This window comes from Miscanthus floridulus, chromosome 2 (assembly GCF_019320115.1).
Source record: "Miscanthus floridulus cultivar M001 chromosome 2, ASM1932011v1, whole genome shotgun sequence".
In the NCBI taxonomy this organism is placed as follows: domain Eukaryota; kingdom Viridiplantae; phylum Streptophyta; class Magnoliopsida; order Poales; family Poaceae; genus Miscanthus; species Miscanthus floridulus.
In genome coordinates this window covers 35923131-35937136 of record NC_089581.1, presented here as the reverse complement: position 1 = coordinate 35937136, position 14006 = coordinate 35923131, and positions in this window count along the sequence as shown.

Below are 14006 nucleotides of genomic sequence, written 5' to 3'. Positions count from 1 at the left end.
AACGTACTTTGAGGTTCTCTTCAAGAGTTCTTTTTTAGTACGTCATGATGAACTCGCAAACATAGTATCCGCAGTAGTTGTTCCCCTGTTCTTGCCTCAGAACCCACTTTTACGAGAAAAAAGATCCGGTGAATTGAAAGCATGCATGGTGTTAATTGAATTATATATATATAAATGTAGCTGGTACATACTTTGTGTGCGATTACATCCAGTGGCGCTTTGCAATATTTCATGTGGTGTTCCTCAATGAAACTTTTCTAAACACTGTGCCCAATAAAATAAAAAATTAATTTGGCCTTTAATAATTATTGCAGTTAAGAGATCGGGTATATATAGTTGCTAGAGAGACCAACTTATCCTTAGATAATATCTATTATGTCTTGGTACTCTGTTTGCTCTTTTTTTTAATGAGTCTAAGATGCGCAACCGACTATTGGCCATATCGATAACCATCAATATCCAATGATTGCTGCATATGTTTTTATACACAAATATGATCGATATTAACTAGAGTCAACATATGTATATGTGGGAGATATCTTAGCTAGTAAGCAAATAATTGAACAAATGTCCATATGATCGACATTAATTATTTAACACTCACTTGAAGTTGTAGGGGAATAGTATGTCCTTGTTTTGTTGGTTCACTAAGAACCTCATGAGATTTTTCTCAAGTCCAGCTTTCCATCCAGGCGGTGAGGGATCAAGGTGTTTGAATACGACATTTGGATCAACGAAACCAACATCGTCATCCAGTCTCTTTCTGAGTTCTGTCATCTCATATCTGCATATATAAAAATATAGTGTGAGGATATATAATTTATACATATATATGTAGCTTTATATATATACACTTTAATAGCAGAAAATAATTACACTTACAGACAATAGCAGCTAATGAGACTTTTGTCAAGAGAGTCCAGGTAGCATAGTTGGTGTAATTCTCCAAACTCGACATATATAACGTCATCGCTACGGAAGTAATGTTGGTTTCTAATTCTGACAGAAACAAAGTTCTCTCCCCGTTTACACGCCGCCATGTACCACTTGTTTAGCAGGTATATTTGCATACCTAGTTCACCTAAGGCCTCAGGGTTGTATAGACTCTTGCCATATTCAAATTTCTTCCAAGGATCCACTTTCAGAGCAGATGGTCCTTCATCGAGCACTTGGGCGAGGTCCAAACCTGTATCCTCATAAAACCGAACCAGTTCCTCAAAATCGACGTCCGGTAAGTCTAAGTTTGAACCATATTCATTACGAATGACAAGAGGGGGGACTGATTGTTGTGATTGTTGTCCGAGTTGTGCAACACCTTTTTCTGCTCTAGTCTTTTTCTGCGCCTCAAATGACTTGGTGAGAGAGCGGTCGTAGTCCGATTTTGGCTGGGTCTTTTGAGATTCTCGCTTTTTCTGGTCCACCTTCTTTCTTAGAAGATCTGGAGCTAGGTAGAAGTATGGTTTCTCCAGATTCTCCTTCGCTTGTCGTTGCTTTCTTACATTTTCGAAGAAACTTTTCACATCTTTTTGTACTTCAGCCGTTAATTTCTTTTTACTTTTCTCGTAAGACAGTTTTCAGAGAATAACTAGATTAGAGGAGGCTTTCTTCTTTGCTGGTTGGTGGACCAATGGCTTCGTTTGTGGGGCGGACCTCTTAGGAGCTGGAGACCTCCTTGGAGGCGTTGGAGACCTACTCGGAGGTGGCGGCGGTGGAGACCTCCTTGGAGGTGGCGGCGGTGGTGGCGTTGCATAATCATTGCCCGGAGCACTATGATGATCTGAAGATTGAATAATTGGACTTAGGTTGGTTAAGGCCCTGCTGTGTGATTACAAAAAAGAATAATTATATAAGAAATTGTTATTATTAATCATACATGTCAATAGAAAATTTGTGAAAAAATTGTTTCGTTCACTTTTTGTCCGCACCTATTGTCTGGCAGTTGAGGAGGCGGCGGTGGACTAGAGACCCCAGGAATAATGATGTAGCGCTTGCGCCATAGTATGAATGTCTTCTCTGCTTCTCCTAGAGTCTTCTCTCCATCACCTCCTAGAATGTCAAGAGGCAGATCACTAAAACTTTTGTTAACTCTATCCACTGAGACGCTAACATATCTAGGTGATATTATTGCCCCATGGATTCTTGGTGTCTTAGTAGGACCTGGAGGAGAAAAAACACTAAGAGCCACCATGATTGTGGCATTCTCTTTTGGAATATGTAGCTCACATGATGTAAACGGTGCAGTGATGTCATCCACGGGGAAACGTAGCATTGCGTCATCTTGATTTGGCAACTCCGTGGAAGCGCAACTGCTTTTCAACTGATCAGGGGGGCTAATAATATTGATTCCTGGATCTGATGCCTGCCTTTGGGCACTTATTGCTATTTGCACTTGCTTTCTGATTTCGTCATGCATTCTAGCTTGCATGTCTTTTTCGCGCTCCTGTGCTTGAAGCAACGCCTCCCGTGACTCACAAACCAATTCCTCCAACCTACTGATCCGCGCTGCATCCTCATCCTTCCTTCTCTACCGGCTTCTGTAGGTATCTCTGTCATTAGGGAAACTATGCTCCCAAGAAATGTTCCGTCCTAAACCTCTCGTTCAGCCACTGTGTTCAGCGGTCCCGAGGGCATACGTCAGTTCATCCTTCTCTCTATTGGGCCTGAACGCACCAATAGCTTTAGCTTATAGAGCATAAGACAATCTTTGTGTTGCTCTTTCGAGTTTTATGCCATGAACCAGCTTTCCGATGTCTAGGTCCAGTCTTCTCCCATGAGCAAAAAACCAATTCTTCATGCGTTTGGACCAATTAAGTGATTCTAGTGTGATACCCTTGGCAAGAATGTCCGCTTCTATTTTCTCCCACTTGGGAATGGCAGTCGCGTAGCCACCTGATCCCATGCCATGGTGGTATACCTTTTGTCGGGCATTCTCTTGGTTCCTTCTCACCCGTTCCTCACCCTCTTCTGATGTCTTGTACTGTACAAAATCATTCTAGTAGGGCCTCAACTTTGCGAGCGGGCCGCTAGTATTGAAATTGGGCGTTAGGTTCTTCTTGATGCATTTCGTGTATAGGGATTTCTTCCAAGTTTGGAATTGTGCGGCCATCTTCTTCATAGCCCGCTTTCGAACTAGTTCCTTCAATTCATCATCGTTGATAGCATCATAATCATCTGCTTGCAACGTGAAATGTTGAAGGATATCATCCCAAATTAAATTCTTATCAAGATCAGAGACAAAACTAACATGAGGCTCGTTGATCTTTTGCTTCCATTCACGGGCACTGATCGGAAGTTTGTCCCTTACAAGGCACCCACAGTGTTGCACGAATTTCCTTGCATGTGGACCAAGTGGTTCGCCTGTCTCGATATTGAATTCCGATATTATGTAGCGCCCCTCCAATGGCTTTTTCGGGCCTCAAATTTTTTTTGCTTTTCACCGTTGTGGTCGTCGATCCAGAGGGCTACGTATAAAAAAGAATAAATAAATATAATGTGTACACATAATAGATGATAGATGTTCAAATATATATATATATACCTCGCCAGTATTTTCTTGCACAATATTTTCTTGGTTATCTTCAAGAGCCAGGTATTGACTCCCGTCATCTACATCCTGCTGGTCACCATTGGTAAATTGAGTGCCGATGTTGATAATATTCATCATTTCTTCATCCATGTTGTCTCTCGGGGCAGCCATCTAACTTTTACTCCACTAGATATATCTACAAAAAATAAAAACTATATCTATAAAATGGACTCCTGCAGGACGTGCCACCTCGAGGATAGTAACATTTGTAGATAACATTTGTAGGTCTGAAGTTATCAAATATCCATCAAATTCTAGCTCAAAACATGTTTAAATAAGTAACCATCCGTACTAGTTGACCTTGCTTACGTGATCATCTCGGCGAGCATTTCTCCACCGGACGGCACCGTACTTGGCCATGGAAGAGCTCTGTTTCTACAAGGAAGGGAACACGGTCTTCCATGACCGTTGCCGCTCTCACTCGTAGAATCAAAGCTCCTCCTTGACATCTGTTACCGCTCGGCAGAGAACATGCTAGCTGAGATGAACACGGTCCGCAAGTTCAACTAGTTCATCAATCCATGTTTCTGCACGGCCTAAAATCTTAGGACATCAATCCATCTTTAGTATGGATTATTTGAACCCACCTCTTACTAATAGGTGGTTGGATAATTGGCTTATGTATGAGCTATTAGGACCTATTAGTATCTCTTCACCAACTTCTCTGCTTTGGTAGAAGACCTCCAACCAGAGCCCCCAAATCCTTTTAATAGACACTGACAATTGAGGTCCACCTATCATCCCTACCAACTTATCTATGCAGGAGAGCACCGCGGCCGCTTGCAGGAAAGAAATAGCGTCACGGGGAAGAGGTCTTCGCAGCCCGTAGCGCCGCGGGAAGAGTGCGTCATGGCCACAGAGAAGCAGGGCGTCGTGGCTGCTTACAAGGAAGAAGTAGCGCCATGGGGAAGCGCTCGTCGTGGCCGCGGGGAAGAAGTAGCGCCATAGGGAAAAGGGTGTCCCAGCTGCATGGGGAAGGAGCGTGTCACGGCCATCACGCCCGCCGGCCCGCCCCTTGCTCTGTTGTGTCAGATCGGAGGAGGAGATCCGGACGCACGATGAGAGAGGGCCACGGCAAGATCCACGTCGGGGTGGGCCACTGGATCTAGGGCGAAGGAGGTGGCGTTGCGATAGGAGGTGTTCGGCGGCCTCTTCCTCACTGGATCTGGGCGAGGCTCAGTGGAAACATCAGGGATTGAAGGGCGCGGAGAGGGAAGAGAGCGGGCGTGGGATCCAGAACAATGGCGAACTGCCGGATGGGGGCTAGGGTGGACGCCTGCAGGATTGAGGGCCGAGGGGGCTGGTTCATGGTGAAACATGCCCTAACGATTTCGTGCTCGCTATGCTACTGACATACTCTAAGTTTGAAGGCTCTTGATTGTTATCTTCTACACTCGACCTGTTTGAATACCAAGAGCACACCGAACCGGGCATATTGCAAATTGGAACTTTCGTTCGACGGGCCCGAGCGCCAAGTCTAAAAAATCGCTGCTCTGCGCCATGCGTGGCAAGACACGAGGGCACGGTGCGGGCGTGCGGCAAGGTGAAGGCATGAACCAAACACGCCCGAAGTCCTCCAGAGCTGTACTCCATGGCCGCCCCGTTCCCCTGCTCCCTCGCCATCGGTCCGAGCACACACATACACAAATAAAATCTACAAATAAGCACACACTCATACACACACTATTGCTAACGAGGACGACGAGGGTGGAGGACGACGAGGATGGCCGGAGGTGATCTCTCGATGACGAGGATGCGACAGGGATGACGACGAGCGCTCTGACAAAGGAGACGACGACGAGCACTCCGGCAAAGGGGACAACGAGCACACAGCGAGGCGTGCGAGCGCGTGGAACCGGGGAGAGGCGCGAGCCAGGCCGCTAGCAGAGATGGCGAGAGATGGCGCGTGGAGGCGGCTAGAGGCTATGGGGAGCGGCGGCGGTGCGGTGGCTCTCAGGTGAAGAATGAAGATGATGGATGGGAGAAGAAGACAAGGCGATATATACAGTTGCTCATCAATACTCTCATCACCCTGACATTTTTTTCGCAACCAGTCGCTGAAAGTTTCCTTGTGCTGACGCGTAATCCAAGCTTCAGACTTCCCTGAAAACTCGGATCGGAGCAACTCTTTATGTGTCTCGATATACGGATCCACCAAGGAGGAGTTTTGTAGAACTGTGTAGTGTGCTTTATTAAAATAATTGTCCTGCATACCAATATATGTTTTCTTCCCTAGTGTCCCCTTTTCACTTAGTCTCCCCTCGTGTCGCGATTTAGGAACACCAATCGGGTCAAGGTCGGGAATAAAGTCAACACAAAACTCAATGACCTCCTCTATTCCATAGCCCTTGGCGATGCTTCCTTCTGGTCGAGCACGGTTGTGAATATATTTCTTTAGGACTCCCATGAACCTCTCAAAGGGGAACATGTTGTGCAAGAACACAGGACTGAGAATGCTAATCTCCTTGACCAGGTGAACTAGGAGGTGTGTCATGATATTAAAGAAGGAAGGAGGGAACACCAACTCAAAGCTGACAAGACATTGAACCACATCATTCTGTAGTTTAGTAGATCCATTGGATCGATTGCCTTCTGAGAAATTGCATTGAGGAATGCACATAGCTTTACAGTGGCTAGACGTACATTTGGAGGTAGAATTCCTCTTAATGCAACTGGAAGCAATTACGTCATGAGCACGTGGCAGTCATGGGACTTTAAGTTTAGAAATTTCTTCTCTGGCACATTTATTATACCCTTTATATTCGAGGAGAATCTAGATGGTACCTTGATGCTTGCTAGGCATTCAAACATGCTTTCCTTCTCTTCTTTGCTAAGAGTGTAGCTAGCAGGACTTAAGTAATGGCGTCCATCATCTATCTTCTCTGGATGTAGGTTGTCTCATTCTTTCAAACACCGCAGGTCCTGTCGTGCTTCAAGTGTGTCCTTAGGCATCCCATACACACCCATGAAGCATAGCAGGTTCACACAAAGATTCTTCGTTAGGTGCATCACGTCGATCGCGCTACGAACCTCTCAGACTTGCCAATAGGGTAGCTCCCAAAATATGGACTTCTTCCACATGGGTGCGTGACCGTCGGCGTCGTTCGGAACAGGTTCGCTGCCATGTGCCTTTCCAAATACTACTTTGACATCCTTAACCATATTGAGTACATCCTCACCAGTTCGGTTGCCTGGCTTGGTCTGGTGGTCTGCCTTACCTTTAAAATGCTTGTCTTTCTTTCTTAGGGGGTGATTCGTAGGAAGAAATTGACGATGGCCAAGGTACATGACCTTTCGATATTTTTTCAAGAATATACCTTTAATGTCATCGAAACAGTGCGTGCATGCATTATATCCCTTGTTTCATTGTCCTGAAAGATTACTTAGAGCAGGCCAATCATTGATTGTTATGAACAACAATGCTCGTAGGTCAAAGTGCTCCTGTTTGTGCTCATCCCACACACGTACACCTGGTCTGTTCCACAAAAGTAGAAGTTCTTGAACTAGTGGCCTTAGGTACACATTGATGACGTTGCCAGGTTGCCTTGGGCCTTGGATGAGCACTGGCATCATAATAAACTTATGCTTCATGCATAACTAGGGAGGAAGGTTGTAGATACATAGAGTAACAGGCCAAGTGCTATGACTACTGCTCTGCTCCCCGAAAGGATTTATACCATCCGTACTTAAAGCAAACCTTAAGTTTCTTGCATCATTTGCAAACTCTGGGAATTCTCTATCGATTGCTCTCCACTGGGACCCATCAGCAGGGTGTCTCAACATATTGTCTACCTTACGGTCTTCTTTGTGCCACCGCAACAAATTTGCATGGTCTTTGTTTCTGAACAGACATTTCAAGCATGGTATTATAGGAGCATACCACATAATCTTAGCAGGGATTTTCTTCGTGGGATGTTCGCCCTCAACATCACCAGGGTCATCTTGCCTGATCTTATACCGCGATGCATGACATACCGGGTATGCATCTAACTTCTCGTACTCCTCACCATGGTAGAGGATGCAGTCATTAAGACAGGCATGTATCTTCTGGATTTCTAATCCCAAAGGGCAGACTACATGTTTTGCTTTGTACGTAGTGACGGGCAATTCGTTATCCTTCGGAAGCATCTTCTTTTGGATTTTCAGTGACTCCTCAAATCCCTTGTCACATACACCATTCTTTGCCTTTCATTGCAGCAATTCTAGTGTGGTACCCAACTTTTTTTTGTCCTGCATCATAAGTTGGGTATAGCAATTTCTTGTGATCCTCTAGCATGCGCTCGAACTTGATCTTCTCCTTTTCACTTTTGCATTCTCTTTGTGCGTCACGAATGGCCTGACCAAGATCATCAGCGGGCTCATCTTCTGACACCACCTCTTCTTCAGCTTCCCCCATTGCAGTATCATTGAAGGCACCATATTCAGCAATAATGTCATCATCGTCCCATTGTTCTTCTTCACCTTCTTCTATTATAACTTCAGTTTCTCCATGCTTCGTCCAACAAATATAGTTTGGCATGAAACCCGACTTCAACAAGTGTGAATGACACTCCTTGAGCTAGCATATTCCTTCAAATTCTTACATATGGCACATGGACAGCACATGAAACCATCGCGTTTGTTTGCCTCGGCCACACGTAAGAAAGAATGCACGCCCTCAATGAACTCTTGGGAGCGGCGATCAGCATTGTACATCCAATGCCGGCTCATCTGCATTACATAACATACATACCATATTAAAACCTAGAATATAATTAGTTAATTATACGACATGTATGTCACCACACAAGGTATTAATTTATGAAAGTCTCGCTACAATGTAGACAATCCCAACTACCAGTAAAAAAACTAAAGCTAAAATGCACTTCAGCAGCATAAGGATTTCGCGACCAATCCCAACTAAAACAGACAGATCATACATTTGTTCAACATCTATGGGCTTCTTCCGCAGGATCACTGCCTCATCAGCAGCCGTATCCGCCTGTGCAAGAGAGTTTTGCACGTGTTCAACATACTCTTACTCCCAGTATCAGCCTAAACATCCAGTGCCATCCCACTGAAATTAAAACAAAAAATTAGAACTTTAATCACAATCATCATGAAAATAAGTATAAATTAACCATAATCATCAAATGCGACAAAATAACTCACATTGCGATCCGGACACTTGTAGAAGATACGACCCTTGTTGGGACACTCATTCCTCATCTTCTCCTCACACTTGCCGCATGCAATGAGAGGGAGATCCGGCCTCAGTCGCTTTTGAACCCGATGAGAGGCCGAGGACCCAGAAGCAGTTGCCATCTACTCTCTATACTCATTTTTAATATAATATAAATTTCTCATTTTATAAACAAATAAAATTAAAAAAACTCTAAAATTCTCTATATCTCTAAACCATGAAGTTTGCTATGCATGCTAGAAATGAAAGCTGAATACTAGTTTTGAATAACTACTTTAACCTTCTTTTATCCAAATATGCAAACTTTAAAGTGATTTTGAGCTTAAATGGCTTACAAATAAAAAAAATTCCATCATAAAAAACCACATATATCTAGTCCACAAAATGAGATATGCTACTGATAAAACAAGAGAATATAAAGTTGGTAACCTTTATAACCGAAGAATCGATGAAGGAATCGAAGAAAATCTTGTAATTACCGGCGATGAGGAAGAAGAGAGGCCGGCGATGAAGGAAGAAAACACTGAGCTCGAAGTGGCTCGGGCTCGGGGAGGAAGGAGGGCTATATAGGAGGGGAACTGTAGTCCCGGTTGGAGACAGCAACCGAGACTAAAGGTCCCTTTCTAGTCCTGGACGGAGCCTCCAGCCGGGATTAGACTTTTACTCCCGGTTGGAGGGACGAACCGGGAGTAAAAGTTAACCTTTAGTCCCGGTTGGTAGCTCCAACCGAGACTAAAGGTCCCCTGTAGCAAAAACCAGCCGCAGTAGCCATTGGGCAGGGACCTTTAGTCCCGGTTTGTATGGACAAAGTTTAATAAAGCATTCGCAGGCATTCTGAAAGAACTCAGAATTGTGACAGTGGAAACAGTTTAAACAAACATGTGCACGTATTTAATTTAGTATGTACAGTAAGTCAATGATACCCAATTGTGCATGCTCTGATCTCCTCTCTAATCTCTGTGTCGTCATGGCATATGCAAGCATGATTAATAATGAGTTGACTAGGATATAATCAATGAATGAGACTCTTATATTGTGTGCTCACTCGTTGCTACAAGAAAACTAATCATAACAAGGATGAAAAGATCGAAAAGAAAAAGGAAAAGAGCACTAAAGACATTTCATCGCTCTTTTCAAAAGCCAGGCGCTTCACCTGTTTTACCAAACATTTTCAAAATAGCTTCATCACCACCAAAAAGAATCTGCTCCATGACAGAAGCCATGCGTGACGACATAGACATTAGATAAAAATTCATGACCCCGGTGCAACGCACGGGCATATATCTAGTAAGATATATTTATGGACCATTCATGTAAGAAAAAGAGAGATTAAGAAGCTGACATGCAGTGAAAGAAGAGATATCCATGGGAGAGCTATGCAAGGAGACTAACCAGTTGAAAATTAAAAACCGTGCGTTGGGAACCTGAAGTGGCGCACGAACGCCAAACAAAGATTATGTATCAAGGAATTAGGTATAACCTCGCAATCAAGAAAAAGGTAACACACAATTTTTTTAAAAAAAATGGATGGCAAAGCTTTGCCGTAGTTTTTATTAGACGATGAAAAGAAAAAAGAGAGAATGATTACAAAAACGACTGACACGCCCCGAACACAGCTACATGAATAACTATACCACTGCAATCAAAGAAAGAAAACTAGCAGAAAACAAACCGGGGCGTGCATCGTGAAGGAAAAAACAAAGCAACTAATCTGAACACTATGAATGCTAAGCACATAAAACTGTAAGAAACACGGGAAGCCCCACTACGACTCCTCTGAAACCGGTCTCAGCACCATGGCCATGTTATATTGGTCAATTTCATCCTGGCATAAACTGACAACCTGTCTTGGAGTTAGGCTTTTATGTTGGAAAGTTCTTCTATTTGTTTCCTTCCAATGATTCCACCAAAAATAAATTAGGATGCCATCCACTCTTCTTCTCTGACTCTTCTCAAACTTTCTCCTGCATTTCCACCAGTACGTCTGCATGGACCCTGAGGAATTTATCGACATCAGTGTTGCAAGTCCGAACCATTGCCTGATATAATCCAATGTCTGGTGGGCAAACGGGCAATCTTTGCAAAGATGCGATGGGGTTTCCGAACAGTTTCCACATAACCTGCAGTCTGGATCATTTGCCCATCCACGCTTGATTAGATTATTGGCTGTAAGGATCTTGTTGTGCATTAGTGTCCAGGCGAAGAAACGGCACTTTGGTTTGGCTCTTGCCTTCCAAATAGGCGTTATTCGTATCTTATTGAAAGTTCCACTAAATTGGATACGATAGGCACTCTGAATGCTATACTCTCCATCCGCTGTCCATCGCCACGTAATGTCGTCTTCAGTTGTATCAACCAGCGATATATTATGGGTGGCCTCCCATAGCGACACAAATTCCTTCACCTCTTCCTGAGATACCGACGGATATATATGGTCTATCCACTTCTCGTTTGTCAAAGCCTGCTGTACCGTGATATTTTTCCTTTGAGTTTTTTGATATAGCAGTGGCGCAATTGATTTGGCAGAGCTGCCATTGATCCAAGTTGATGACCAAAACAGGGCTGTTCGGCCATTGCCAATGGTGACCACTGTCGATACATTGAAAAGCTCACGATCAGTTTTATCACAGGGGATGTCCAGCTTGTTCCACGCCCTTCCTTTTTGCTTCCACTGAAACCATAGCCATCTCAATCGAAGGGCCCTAGTAAATCTTTCTAGGTCCAGGATTCCTAGTCCTCCCTTCTCCTTTGGATGACAATTAGTGGGCCAGTTGATCAACGAGTGGCCTCCACTTACATTCTTCGGCGTCTCCCCTCTCCAAAGGGAGCTACGACAAATCATATCAATTCTCTTGATTAGCCATTTCTATGCTTGGAAAACCGTGAGTTGATATATTGGTAAGGAAGATAGGACCGTTTTAACTAAAGTTTCTTGGCCAGATGAAGATAGAAACTTCCCTTTCCAGCCCGGCAACCAACTTCCAATCTTATCAATTAAAGGTTGCACCTCAATCTTTCGAAGCTTTCGAGTATGCAGCGGAAGCAGGCCGAGGTATTTTCCAGGGAAGCAGGAAATCTTCCCGGGAAAATTTTGAATGGTGGACTGCACCATGTCTGGCTGAAGCCGAATTGGGAAAATCTCTATTTTGGCCATGTTAACCCTGAGGCCAGACAGAGCAGTCACCAAAGAACGTGAGGATTGCTTGCAGGTTATTTAATTCTGCGGGAGAGGGATTTGCCAAAAGGGCGTCGTCGTCTGCGTACAACGAGCATCGCAGCTTCGCCAAGGACGGCATGCAGAACCGGCTGTAGAAATCCTTGTCGTGCAGCCTGCTCGATGATTCTTTGAGGGGCTCTATTGCAATGATGAATAACAGAGGGGACAATGGGTCTCCTTATCTCAGTCCCTGTGCGATAAAAACACACAAAATATTTTCTGAGGATCGGTGTTTGAATCTAAACTAGTTCCAAACGGAAACAGATTAATCGAGTGTATTCCACTAAAATTAGTAGTTGGAGTAAACAAGACCTTTGGCAAGCAGCTCAACTAGACCCAATCTGATAGGTCTATATAAATGTATTATATGATCTATTTTCCATATATACCAGTATTGGTGGATGGTGTGGGCATTTATAATTGAACCTCCTGTCACATCAGCAGGCAAACTAATCTCAATGATGTGAACGGACTTTATATTTTTTTATAACCAGATAGCTACTTTTGTTGGTTTCCATTATAAATGTTTAACCATATATAGCTACATTATTGGTTTCCATTATTGCCAAGCAAACCGATCGAAAGGTGAAGGCAAAGAACGAGCTCAAAAGGTAAAAAAATTAATAAGCCCCACCAGAGTATATTTTATACGTAGTATGTACCATTCAGTGCAAAAGATGATAAATAAATTAACTTGAGCTAGGGTATTTATTTTAAAGATTTAGCTAGGGTATTAATTATTTTTGTCCCTTCTTCTAGAAGGGCTCTAAAGGTTTTATATATTCTGCTTCTGAAAGCCTATGGGAAGGACAACAGAGTATTTTACATGCCATATATGGCACACATACCATACCAGCCGGGCCGTATTTACTAAGCTGCGCCTTCTATGGGTTGTTGAGTACCTTTGCATATATGCATGTGGGATCAGTGTTTTAAATCTCCGGCTAAGACATTTTAGCGGATGACCTAAAAAACAGCTATAGCGGAGCTAAATGGGGATATAGCGGGCTATAGCGGCTAAGTTATACATAGACACAAATAGCTTGATCTTTCTTAAACAGCTATAGCGGGCTATAGCGGTAGCTATAGCCGGAGATTTAAAACCTTGTGTGGGATTGCTTCTCAGTTGAGGTTCTTGAGACCCCGAAGGACCCAGCATATGACCAGAGAGGAGTGAATGTGAGCTAATCAAAATTTCTTCTGCTGAGCGACAGAAACTTGTCCTATTTATGTCCTGATTTCAATCCTGAAGCACTCACAAACTCTAGAAACTCCAAATAGAGTACATGCAAGCCAACATGTGACTAGATGCACTCAAAAATGTTTAGAGAACACAACGACAGAACACCAACAAATAAAAGCAAAGCAACAAACAAGAAAGTTGAGAGGCAAGAAATGAACGAAACGGGAGAGCCACCAAGGTAAACCCGGCTAGGCCTACTTTAATTTTGAACCCGGCTAGATCTACTTTTGAAACCCGAACCCGGCCAGATCTACTTTGAACCCGGTCTCGCCTACTTTGCTGTTTTCAGCAGCCTAAACCAAACTCAAAAAAGCAAAATTCGATCAAACGAATTCCAATTGAGCTCAAATTTTGCAGAAATGATTTCTAAGGATGTTTATAAACGTTTCCCAAAAGATCAACCGTTGAAATCCTCATAATCAATGCAGATCTTAAAATCCATCTTTCACCTTATGTGGTTTTCTCAACTTTCTTCAAAATTCCAAATCTTCGTGCTCGTGAAGAATCTGCCAAATCCAATGGCTAGAGATATAACTCAGAGGTCATGGCATGTTTAGAACCAGCCCAAACAAACACAAGAACTCAGAATCAAGAAATCACAATAAAGGCTCAAAGTCACTGCAAAATCACAGAAAATGGAGACCGGAAATAGAAATGGAGAGATTGATTCACAAAACCATGTCAACTTTAATGAATACTTAGGAAAACAAGTTTACATTGACAAGGTCTAGAATCCTCCCTTTATCCCCCCACTTATAGATGAAACAGAGTCACTTAA